We start from the raw sequence: 11,501 nt of genomic DNA, 5'->3' as shown, positions 1-11,501 counted from the left end.
ATAAAATTTCTAATATAATAGATTAGAAAATAAATCTTCAATATATAAAAATAGACAACGTACTTTACTCTCACATTGAAATTATTATGAGATAATTTGAAACAAATTTTGTTTCAAGATTTTTAAGTACTAATTTGAAAATTAAAATAAAACAGCTTTTTGATATAAGTTCTTTGTTGAAAAATATAATGTCAGTAAATATTACCACATGCAAATATTTCCCAGATGCAAATATCGTTAAACAACATCGCAAAGCGTGCATTGGCAGCTGGTCTGTCAATCAATATCAACAAAACCAAGTCTATGCGTCTCAATTCAAACTGCTTAACGAAGTTTCAACTAGATGGCTCCTACATCGAAGATGTACAAAGTTTCTGCTATCTGGGAAGCTACATTTCGAACAACGGCGGCAGTCGGCAAGACATACAGTACAGGCTATCGAAAGCGAAGCAAGCGTTTGGAACCCTTAACAAAATCTGGCGTTCATCCAACATCACACAACGCACTAAGATACACCTGTACAATGCAAACGTAAAATCAACTTTACTATATGGTAGTGAGAGTTGGAACCTAACGGCAAGAGACGCACAACAGCTACAAGCCTTTGCCAATCGTTGTCTACGACCCATCCTTCATGTATTCTGGCCAGCAACCATAACCAATAATGAGCTCTGGTTTAGAACGAATCAGCCTCTTATAACTGATGAAATAATGATGCGCAAATACAAATGGCTAGGCCACACGTTAAGAAAACCCGCTGATGATATCGCAAGAAATGTCTTAGATTTCAACCCTCAAGGCAGTAGAAGACCAGGGCGTCCGCGCAACACTTGGAAACGACAAACTGAAGCCGAATTAAGAAATGCTGGAAAGACAAAACGTCTTGCATTAGATAGAGTTCAATGGAAACTATTTGTTACGGCCCTCTGTTCCACCTAGGAATAAAAGGATTAAATAATAATAATAATAAAAATATTACCACATATGAGATATTACTCGACTGTTCCAAGAGTCTGCTTATTTACTTGACATTGTCTCAAATACTGGTCCAATCGACGGAGAACTTAAAGACCTATGTAAGATATTTAATGCCAATATGTTTAAGTCACACAACATAGTGTCATGTGTTTTACATTTGGTATAAAATAAATTCTTCAAGATCAAGTTAATATGTTTGAAATCATTAAATAAGATTAATTATGGGATTTTCTTATAATTTCGCAAAAATAATTTATAATTGTGAAATTGAGTGATAAGAAATTTTGAAATCTGAAGCATTATCAGAGTACATTAATAATTACGGTATTCAGTATAGAATAGACATTGAAATAAGAAAGTTGTTACGTTCGAGAGTCTTAAGTGAAATAATTGAAAAGAAAAAATTATACAAAATTAAAAATTCACTAAGAAGAAATAAAATAATATATTATACTATATTGAATAAATATTCAATTTTGAAACTTAAATTTCAATTTGCCATCATGAACGGTTTAAAGTATCTAATATTTTTACTCTGCGCAGTGCAATTGATAAGTGCAAAAGCTGTAGATTTCCAACTCAAAGAATATAAAAAGATACAAAACAAAGTGGTATTGCCAATGCTATATCTTAAGCCTTTTAACGGCTGTGGTACTGCGCGACCTGGATCACGTTGCACGTACACTACACACCACCCTGGGAATAGGCAGAGAAATACGCAACGTCGTCGTAATTAAAAAAAATAAAGTAATAATTCTTATACTGTTATATGAAAGAAGTATTGAGTATATTTTTGTAAAATTTATTTTAGATTAACTGGAACTAGTGTGTTATCTGTAAATATCTAAACGTTGGAGATATTTATATTAAATTTGTTTCAAAAATTATTAACACATTTTATATAATATAAAAAAAATTTTAAATAAAACTCAAAAATAATCAAAAATTTGTTATGAATTTTAACGATTGTTTCGACTTTGTCAACTTTAAATGAAGTTCATTTTAACATATGGATTTTTTGATTGAAATAGATCTTGAATGCTAGAAGCACATCTCATCGAAGACATGGCTCACAGCTCTACATAATATGTTACATATACAAATATTAATTAATTTTCATGTTTCATACCGAGATAGCTTTATGCCGGTTTCATAAAGTGGGCAATGACTTTAATACCTACTTATCACAGTGGTTTAAAATCAATTCTTTAGCGATCAATATTCTATAATTTTTGGATTACTGGAGATCTTTAATCTATGATTTGTTTTGTGGAGAGTTTTTAACCATAAAAAGGTCTTTCAATCTTAAGTTCTTTTTATTTAATACATTTTGAGTAATTTATAGTTAAACTTGAAAAAATAGAAACTTTTTAATTTATTTCAAACAGAACATGTCAATTGTAAAGTATTTTATGTTAAGAAGTGATAATTAAAAAATAATTTTTGTAAGGATTCCTAAATTTCAGCGAATATCTCAATTTGCTCTTCTGATCTTGAATTTCTAGATCAAAAGTTATTTTCCCCTAATTTTCTTATTTGGCAAAAGAATTTGCTAATTATTTTGAGTATTATATTCTACCAAATTAGAGATAAAGTAAAGAAATTTCTAAATATAATCTGATACCAATTAACAAATTTGTTTGGTCTCAGTATTTGATGATTACAAATAACTAATAATATTATTTATCTTTTTATTATCCAGGGCTTATTTTTCAAAACTACTTATGCAGATATAAAGTTGTTCATAGGAACTACCATCTCACTTTTTTATATTATTCTTTGGAACTCAAAATACACTTGTAAAGAATGTCATTTTTCTTCATCAACATAATAATTGTTATATTTTTGTCACATTCTGTAAATATATTCCGAATTTTCGGAAATATTTTATGGTGAAAAATATTACTTATATGATTATTTTAAAATTTTGTTTCCTTTTGCGGTTGAGTCTGGAATAACCCAGCTGTATTTTTTTATTGGAGTTGCCTTTGACTTGTTGAGGCTATTCTATTATAAGCATAGTTTTCCGAAATTCTTTCTGTACATGTTTCTTTTTCTTTGTTTTTGAAATATACGTTTTGTGATCCTAAAAGCTTAAAGTCAAGATCGACACATTTTTAAGGATTTGATGCCTTATTAGAATTATTTTATGGAATACAAAAATCCCAAATTTTAAAGCCTAAAGTTGAAATTGTTAATTTTTTTAAGTTGACATGTTTCTTTACAAACCATGCAGCTCGATGTAGTATTAGAATCTGTCAAATTATAATAAGTTTTTTCTGAAACACTTATCATTTACTGTTCAATTTAAACCAAAGTAAGTGAAGCTGCTTTTACCATCGTATTTCCATACTCCCTATCTGGAATTTAGTAATTGAGAAACTACGATTTTAATTGTAACATTTCTTTAAAATTTTTTAAAGCTTCTTAAAATATCATTTATGAATGTAGCTTTTGCATATATATCATCAGCAATACTGAAGTTGGCCCTTTCAGCGGTAAGTTGTCTGTGTCCACGTTCAGTAACTTATGCCAGCCAACTTTAGTGGTTTACTATCACAAAGTGGTAGTACTTTATATCATTGACAACCTATTCCTTTCACTTAAAGTGCGGATGTCCTTAACCACTCTCTCTACAAATGGGTACTGAAACATCTTTCTAGACCGAGTGTTTTTATCCATTAGTAAGACTCCAACAGGCGAGCAAACTTACTAAATTTTTGTGCACTTACCTATGTTAATGTCGCGGTACAGCTTATTCTTCTATCTAATTCGATATTCGTTACTAACGCGTAATGGAGCATAGATCTTGACAAGAACTTTTTTCCAATCCTGTTATTGTCTTCTCATTAAAGTTGGTATTATAAAAGACTTGTTGAGAGTGATTTTTATTCGTAATTTAATTTGATCTTCATATGATATTTACCCTTTACTAAGGGGAAATTCTTTCCAGACTTGGTTTAATTTCTTTTGAGAAAAAAATTTGTTTAATAGTTTTCTTTAGTTTTCTCTATTGAGAAAGCTGTAAAGCTTCTGTCTTCTTAAAAATCAAACCTACGTTTATAATATGTCGATTTGTGACTTTTGCTTTAAAGATAACAAAGGTTTTAACACCGTCAACCTTGTATTTCGTTTCTCGTGCAGTAAAGTCTTTCACATCCGAGTGCATCCTTCTATCACTCGTGACTTCCACATCGCTGCAAGTGTTTCTCAAGACCCTATTCTGTGTCCAATTTTACTTAATCCATTCACTGCGGATATTTCATTTGAAGCTGTTATACCTCATTAATCAATCCTAAGATTAATAACACTATAATTAAGTTATTTCACCGTTTAAAATACTACACATACTGAACATAAAAATGCCATTCACAGGCATAATAAGCTGAACTATACAATCAAGTTTTCCTCCTATACCAAGGGTCATTCGTATAAGGGCCGACCTCTGCTGTTGGTTCTACTCAAATTGAAAAAATGTATCGATTTGAGAGTAATGTTGTCTGCGATTATACTAACTATAAACGTAGGTCAGTCGGTAAATACTTTTCAGATAACTCGCATTGACGAGTGCTTATCGTTACTCATCTGTATGATACGCGTCCCGATCATCTGCAATCTATCATCCTTGTGTACGATTTGGTATCTGTCTTGTGCCATAAGCTTCCTCAATATCTTTGTTGTGCTTTGATTACCGTCTACCTTTTCTCATTATTGCTTCCTGTAATTTTGGGTTCTCTTATTTTGGTTTTTTGTTTCTGTAATTACCATGTTTAAGAATTATGTTTGTATTTTAATCATTAGGTTTATAGTTTCATTTAGATTTTCAGCTTTATTTAAGTATTGCTCTTGTTAAGTACATAAAAAGTGTACAACACTAAATAATAGACAATTTAGTTTATTCGCAAAGCACTTATCAGTTAGCTCAGTCTATTTTTCATACATATCTTTTATGCGCAAAATAATTATGACTATTTTTTTCTTGACAAGTAAAAAATGCTACATAACAATCAAAAATAATTTTTTGATAATGCTTTAATGTGCAAGCAATTAATTGTGACATTTTAACCTCATAAATAATGTTGCACATGATATCAAAACTAGAAATTTTGTTTTCTAATCGACATAACCATTATCACATCTTGAAGTCAAGGCAACAGTTCACTGAAGAAAACAACAATGCTTTCGGAAGTCATTGAAAGGCACGCGTAAGAAATTAAGAAATGCAGTGCTTCTAATTCCAAAAACGTAAAGTGATTCGACATACAAAAAGTTCAATAAGAAATTTCCAACTTAGAATATTCAGACATGCTAGGTGATTTGGTATATCGGTATAAGTAAAAATTTTGTGTATTTTTTTTTTGTGAAATAACATGATCACCTAGCTTAATGATTTACCGAGATATAAGGTCTGATAATACATATTTAGGTATTCGACAACCTATAACAATGGGTTGTTTCCTTTCCAATGAAAACGAAGAGTCAGCCTCGGATAAGGAAACCGTTTACTGTTAACGATACATGCAAGCATTATTAGTAACATGGTTTAAGAATATGAACCTGGAATGTCCAAACTCTTGACAGAGAAGGTGCATCTGTACAGCTGTTTAATGTCCTCAAGACATATAAGGCTGACATTTCTGTCTTCCAGGAAACACGATGGACGGGACAAGGATGGTCTAAACGAAATTATTGTGACATCTACTACAGCTGTCATGCAACAAAGCATGAATTCGGAGTCGGATTTGCGGTAAGACAAAGGTGGAGAAATTTGGTTTTAACATTTACGCCAATTAACGAAAGGTTTGCCAAAATCCATATTAAGGCAAAAATTTTTTACATCATCCTAAATTGTGTACATGCTCGTCCCACATGCTTTCTATGAAATGCTTGTAAAAGCATGTAAACGCTGTCCTCATCATGACTTAAAAATTATTAAAGGAGACGCAAAGGTTGGTAAAGAAGATATCTTTGGTGCTACTGTCGGAAAATTAAGCTTTCATACAAAAATTTCTCATAATGAAATAAGGCTTATTAATTTCGCCCGGCTAGGAATATGGTAGTTAGTAGTACCAGATTCCAGGATCTCAATATATAGAAGAACACATGACTGTCAGGTGAACAAAACATAAGTTCTCAAATTGGTAGAAGAGGTATCGCTGGTAGAAGAGGTATCGGTGTACCGCTGTAAAAGAGGTATTTGGCTATCACCGTAGACAAAAAACAGCTGGTATGACCAAGAGTATCGTAACGCTACCGCAGAGAAAGACGTAGCATATCAAGTTACCCTGTGGTGAGTTGCGACGCGCGCTTCTAAAGAACAATATCGGCAAAAGAGATGGAAAGAGAAACGCCTTTTCAGGAGAAAAAAGAAAAAAAAGGAGAAAGGCGTGAGTACGAAGAGCTTGCGAAACTGAGCGAAGGGATATGGCTTGAAAATTCTATCAAAAATTCAAATGCCTGACAAATGGTTAAAAATTCGGACTTAATTCCTGCAAAGATCAAAATGGTAATTTGGTGATAGATGTTGAAAGCTTAACATTTGGATTGATCACTTCTCGCAACAACTAAATAATGGTAGTAGTGATGTATCTGAAAATTAAGATGATTATGAATTTGCAACTGTTGACGATTAAATAATCGTCAAGCCTCCCGATCATAATGAAATGAAAATAGCAATAATACGGTTAAAAAACAATAAAGCTACAGGTGTCGATGGTTTACCAGTTGAACTGTTTAAAGCTGGTGGCGAAGAGCTATTCAAATGCAAGCTATAGTCAATTCACAACATGTGTTTGGATGAATACATGCCCAACGATTGGAATTTAAGTGTGTTTTGCCCAATCCACAAATAATCAGTCTTTCAAATATTGCATATAAAAATCTGTCAAGCGTACTATATGAAAGATTGAAGCCAATCAACAACCAACAGATTGGAACTTATTAGTGTGGCTTCAAACCTTGCAAATCGACCAGATATGAAATATTAAGTAATTATTTAATTATTTTAAGAACCTGCTTACTTACTTAATAGTGACTCAAATACTGCTGCTACCGAGAGGAGACTCGAAGTCTAATTGGATGTGCTTTAAATTGCGTATGGAATAAGTTGTTCGCTATCAGTTGAATATATTTCAAATCATTAAATATTTATTTTGAATTTCGCAAAAACAATATATAATTGTTAAACTGAGTGATAAGAACTTTTGAAATCTGAGACAATGTCAGTCTATACTGACAACTAAAGTATTCAGTATAAACGAGTACATTGGCGTCTTAAATATTTAATATTAAACGGACTTTGCAATAAGAAAGTTGTTATGTTTAAGTGTCTTAAGTGAAATAATTCAAAAGTAAATAAATAATTATATAAAATTAAAAATCTACTTTGAAAGGAAATATATACATTATACTATAATATATTGAAAGACACATTTAACTTCATAATTAAAACCGGAATTTGTTATCATGAACGGTTTAAAGTATTTAATATTTTTACTCTTCACAGTACAATTGATAAGTGCAAAAGCAGCAGATTTCCAACTCAAAGGATATAAAAACATACAAAATAAACTTACATTGCCAATGCTATATCTTTTGCCTCATAGAAGACCTGGTGGTACTAGTCGTTATCCTAAACCACGTTGCCAATACTACTGTGGACGCAGGTGTTGTTCTTAATAAATGCATTTTAATTAAGTCCAAAATAAAAATTAAATAATATACTTTATAATTTTATATAACTAAATATTGAGTTTTATTTTATAAAAAATGATAACCTCAAAATAAGTTATTGTTGTCTATCAATATTTATTATATATTCAATTTCCTTTAAATTGCATAAAAATTATTTATAAAAAGGTGATTTGAAAAATAACAAAAATCTTATATAATATGTATTACATTCTTAAATAAAGTATGTATGGCTTTGCCAGCGGTAAATAGTTTTCGTTTTAAAAGATGCAGTTTTTAATTGAAATAAATGGTGAATACTAATAGAACATCTCATCGAAGACATGGTTTACCTATGATTGAAGAAGTAAGCTCATAATGGAATAACAGTTGTACATCGCGTTAGCAGACTTAAGAAACTTTTTGCTTAAAGAGAAAAAATATTGATATTTTAAACCGAGATATAATATTACTGTATAATTTATTAAATTAAAAGTAAACAAGGCCTATTTTCCACAGTGATTTAAAATCAATTTTCTAGTGGTTAGTATTCCATAACATTTGAACTACTGAAGATTTTTAACTATTTTTTTGTTTTACGTGTAAAAAAAAAAATTTCCCCTAGGAAAATTTTTTGTTGGTTATTTTGTTGGTATATTTCCAACTATATGCATTCATCAATTTATTTTTTATTGTTCCAACACATACTTGGTTGTATATATTGGATTTATCACCTTTGCATTTGATTTTGAAAAGTTTGTCTATATATTTGATTAAAAGCGCCAGTTTCATATTAATTTTTTCTATGCATTAGTTAAGTAGTTTGTCAATTACAATATCTGCGATGATTGATGATGCTGAAGAACCCATGCGCATACTTTTTCATTGTTTGTGAATTTTATTATTTAACGTAGAATAATAATTGCCTTCTCAATTAAAATTGAGAATGATCTGATTTCATTCTATTTGATTTCCAAAAGTTTCAAAACCAAATCTAGGACTATGCTGGGAAATAGAGATACGATATCGAAGGATATTATTTTCTCATCTTCATAGATTAAAAATTTGATGTTTGAAATCCGTTATGTTTCCTATAGTTTGTTTTTTAGTCAGATTATTAAGGATACTTTAAGGAAAGAATATATTGATAAGCATTACGGTCTAAGTGGTATATTTTCCTTGTGAATTTTGGGTTAACTATTCTTTTATTTGTAATTTAATTTTTAAATAATTTTTCAACTAAATATTGTTTCTACTTTGAAGTGAATGTGTTGGGTAATTTCTTAATACTAAGTAAGACAATATGACATATAATATATTTTCGATTTGTAATCTTCTTTAGTCATGATAACTGTTTTATTACCCTTACCAGATTTTAGTATTTATTGTTATGTTGTTATTTTGTTTAAGAAATTTTAGGGTTAGTTCCACTGTGCACAGAATAAATTTATCTCTTGCACTATGTTTAATGTTTCTTTTGTTTTTTTCTCCCATACTTAGAAGCTGCATTGTTATTTCTGGTTCATCTTTTGTTTTGAATATATATTATATACATTTTTCTCCGTCTACAATATAATTAAGAATTGGACAGCTTTTTTGAGAATAAGGGAGTGTAAAATTTGGACATAAAGAAAGAAACCATTGTACATCAAATGGAAACTCCATATTTGTTTTGTTTATGACAAGTCTTCTCTATCCAGTCCTCATTATTAATAATTTTAGAAGATTAAATTTTATTCTAATTTTTGGAATTTTTTTATAGAAGTTGCCTCTTTTGCTAAACAGTTTTTGATTTAAAACTTGTTCATTGTGAAAGAAGGTTTCAGCATCATTTTGTTTTAAATTCCTTTTTAATATGTCTTCCATTTCTTCAAGATCTGCTTCGTTATGATTTAAAAATATATGTTTACGTGAGATAAATAAATTGAGTAAAATAAGTTTTGAAAAGTGTCTATTTAGTTTTTTATAGTTTTATCTACATTTGACAATATTGTGTTTTAAAAATTGTAATTGTAAAAATTATTATAAAATTTGTGAAAACATTATCAACATAATTATTGGAATTTCTTATAAAGTTCGAAATAATGTCGTTTTGTCAAAAACTTGATTTCACAAAAAAGTATTGTATTATGCTTATTTAGTTCAATATACCTTTCCACTGTTACATCAGTGTTTTCATTGATCGTTATAATGTCTTACGATTTACATTCTGGGTTTAATTAATTTATTGTTTTAATGACCAAAACTTATAATAATAAATTTTTTTTTTTAAACTGGCTAATTGGTCAATTGTCTGACAACGATTTCTGACGACTTTGTCAGAAGCGACAGGAAACAGCAAAACAAGTTCTATGCGCTAGCCCAGACGTGGCAAGATGCAGGTTTGACTATGTAGGCAGTGGAGTTTTGTGCCCTGTACACCTACCTAAAATACGGCACACAGTTGTCATGACATTTTTTAAAATACCATGTACATCCTATCTATTATAATAATAATAATAATACTACATACATAGTCATCTTCAGAGTACTAACATAATATTGCAATAATTGAATATAAGTTTATGTATGTTATATTTTTTTGTTTATGTATTGTATAATTATTTCTCTCTTAATTCGTAAGTCCTACACATATGTATTGTTTAATTGTTTCCTTGTAATTTATATTAGTCCGTTTCAAAAACAAAATTAATAAAATTTTTTAGTATAAATTGTAAGGAAATGGAAAATTATTACAAATATAGGTTAATCATTTGTAATGTCAGCGAATACAGAGGACTCAAAAATCTGAATGTTGATATGTTGAGCCGATACAGCACAGCGTCATGTATTTAAAATAGCAAATGGAATAATATTTTATGATCGGTTCTATATATTTTGAATTATTAATAAATATTTAATTTTGGCTTTGTTTTAGAATTTCGCAAAGACAATTTCTAATTATTAAGCTGAGTGATAAGATTTTTTAAAATCTGAAGCACCATCAAAGTGCATTGACTGAATTGAATTCAGTATAGAACGGACTATAAGATAGACAGGTTGATATTTTTAAGAGTCTTAAGGGAAATAGTTCAAAAATAATATAATAATATATTAAATAAATATTCAATTTTGAAACTAAAAGTCTAATTTATCATCATGGACGGTTTGAAGTATTTTATATTTCTATTGTGTGCAGTACAACTGATATGTGCTAAAGCAGCAGATTTCCAACTCAAAGGATATAAAAAGATACAAAAAAAAGTTGCATTGCCAATGCTTCTACAATATGGACCACATCCTGGTACTAGTGGTCATCCTAGGCCACGTTGCCCTATCCTTAAACACAATGGATGTCGGTACTAAATGCATTTGAATTCAGTTAAAAAAAAATAAATACTTTATAATAAAATAAATACTTTATAAGTATAATAAAATAAAATATTTTATAATTTCACATAACGAAGTTTTGAATTTTATTTCATAGCAAAAGATTAACTAAAAATAAAAGGAATTGTTGTCTGTATATATTTAAGCGTTAAAGATTTTTTTATGGGAGTTTCTTTAAATATCATCAAAAGTATTCACAAATATGTGATGTAAAAATTACAAAATATCTTTTTCAATATGTATTATATCCATCAATAAAGAATGTGTGATATTGCCAACTTTAAACATTGTTCGTGTCAACAGATGTCTTTTTTGAAAGAAATAGACGGTGAATATTACAGCACATCCCACTGTAGACGTAGTTCACAGTTCTACACAACACATAACTACATATTTAAAAGTAGAATAACTATTATGTATAAGGTTAATTGATGGTGAAATATTAAGAAATGGTCAAATAGATGGTCAATCGCCACATAAGAGGT

This window comes from Teleopsis dalmanni, chromosome 1, assembly GCF_002237135.1.
Source record: "Teleopsis dalmanni isolate 2A chromosome 1, ASM223713v2, whole genome shotgun sequence".
NCBI lineage: Eukaryota > Metazoa > Arthropoda > Insecta > Diptera > Diopsidae > Teleopsis > Teleopsis dalmanni.
This window is presented reverse-complemented; position numbering follows the sequence as displayed.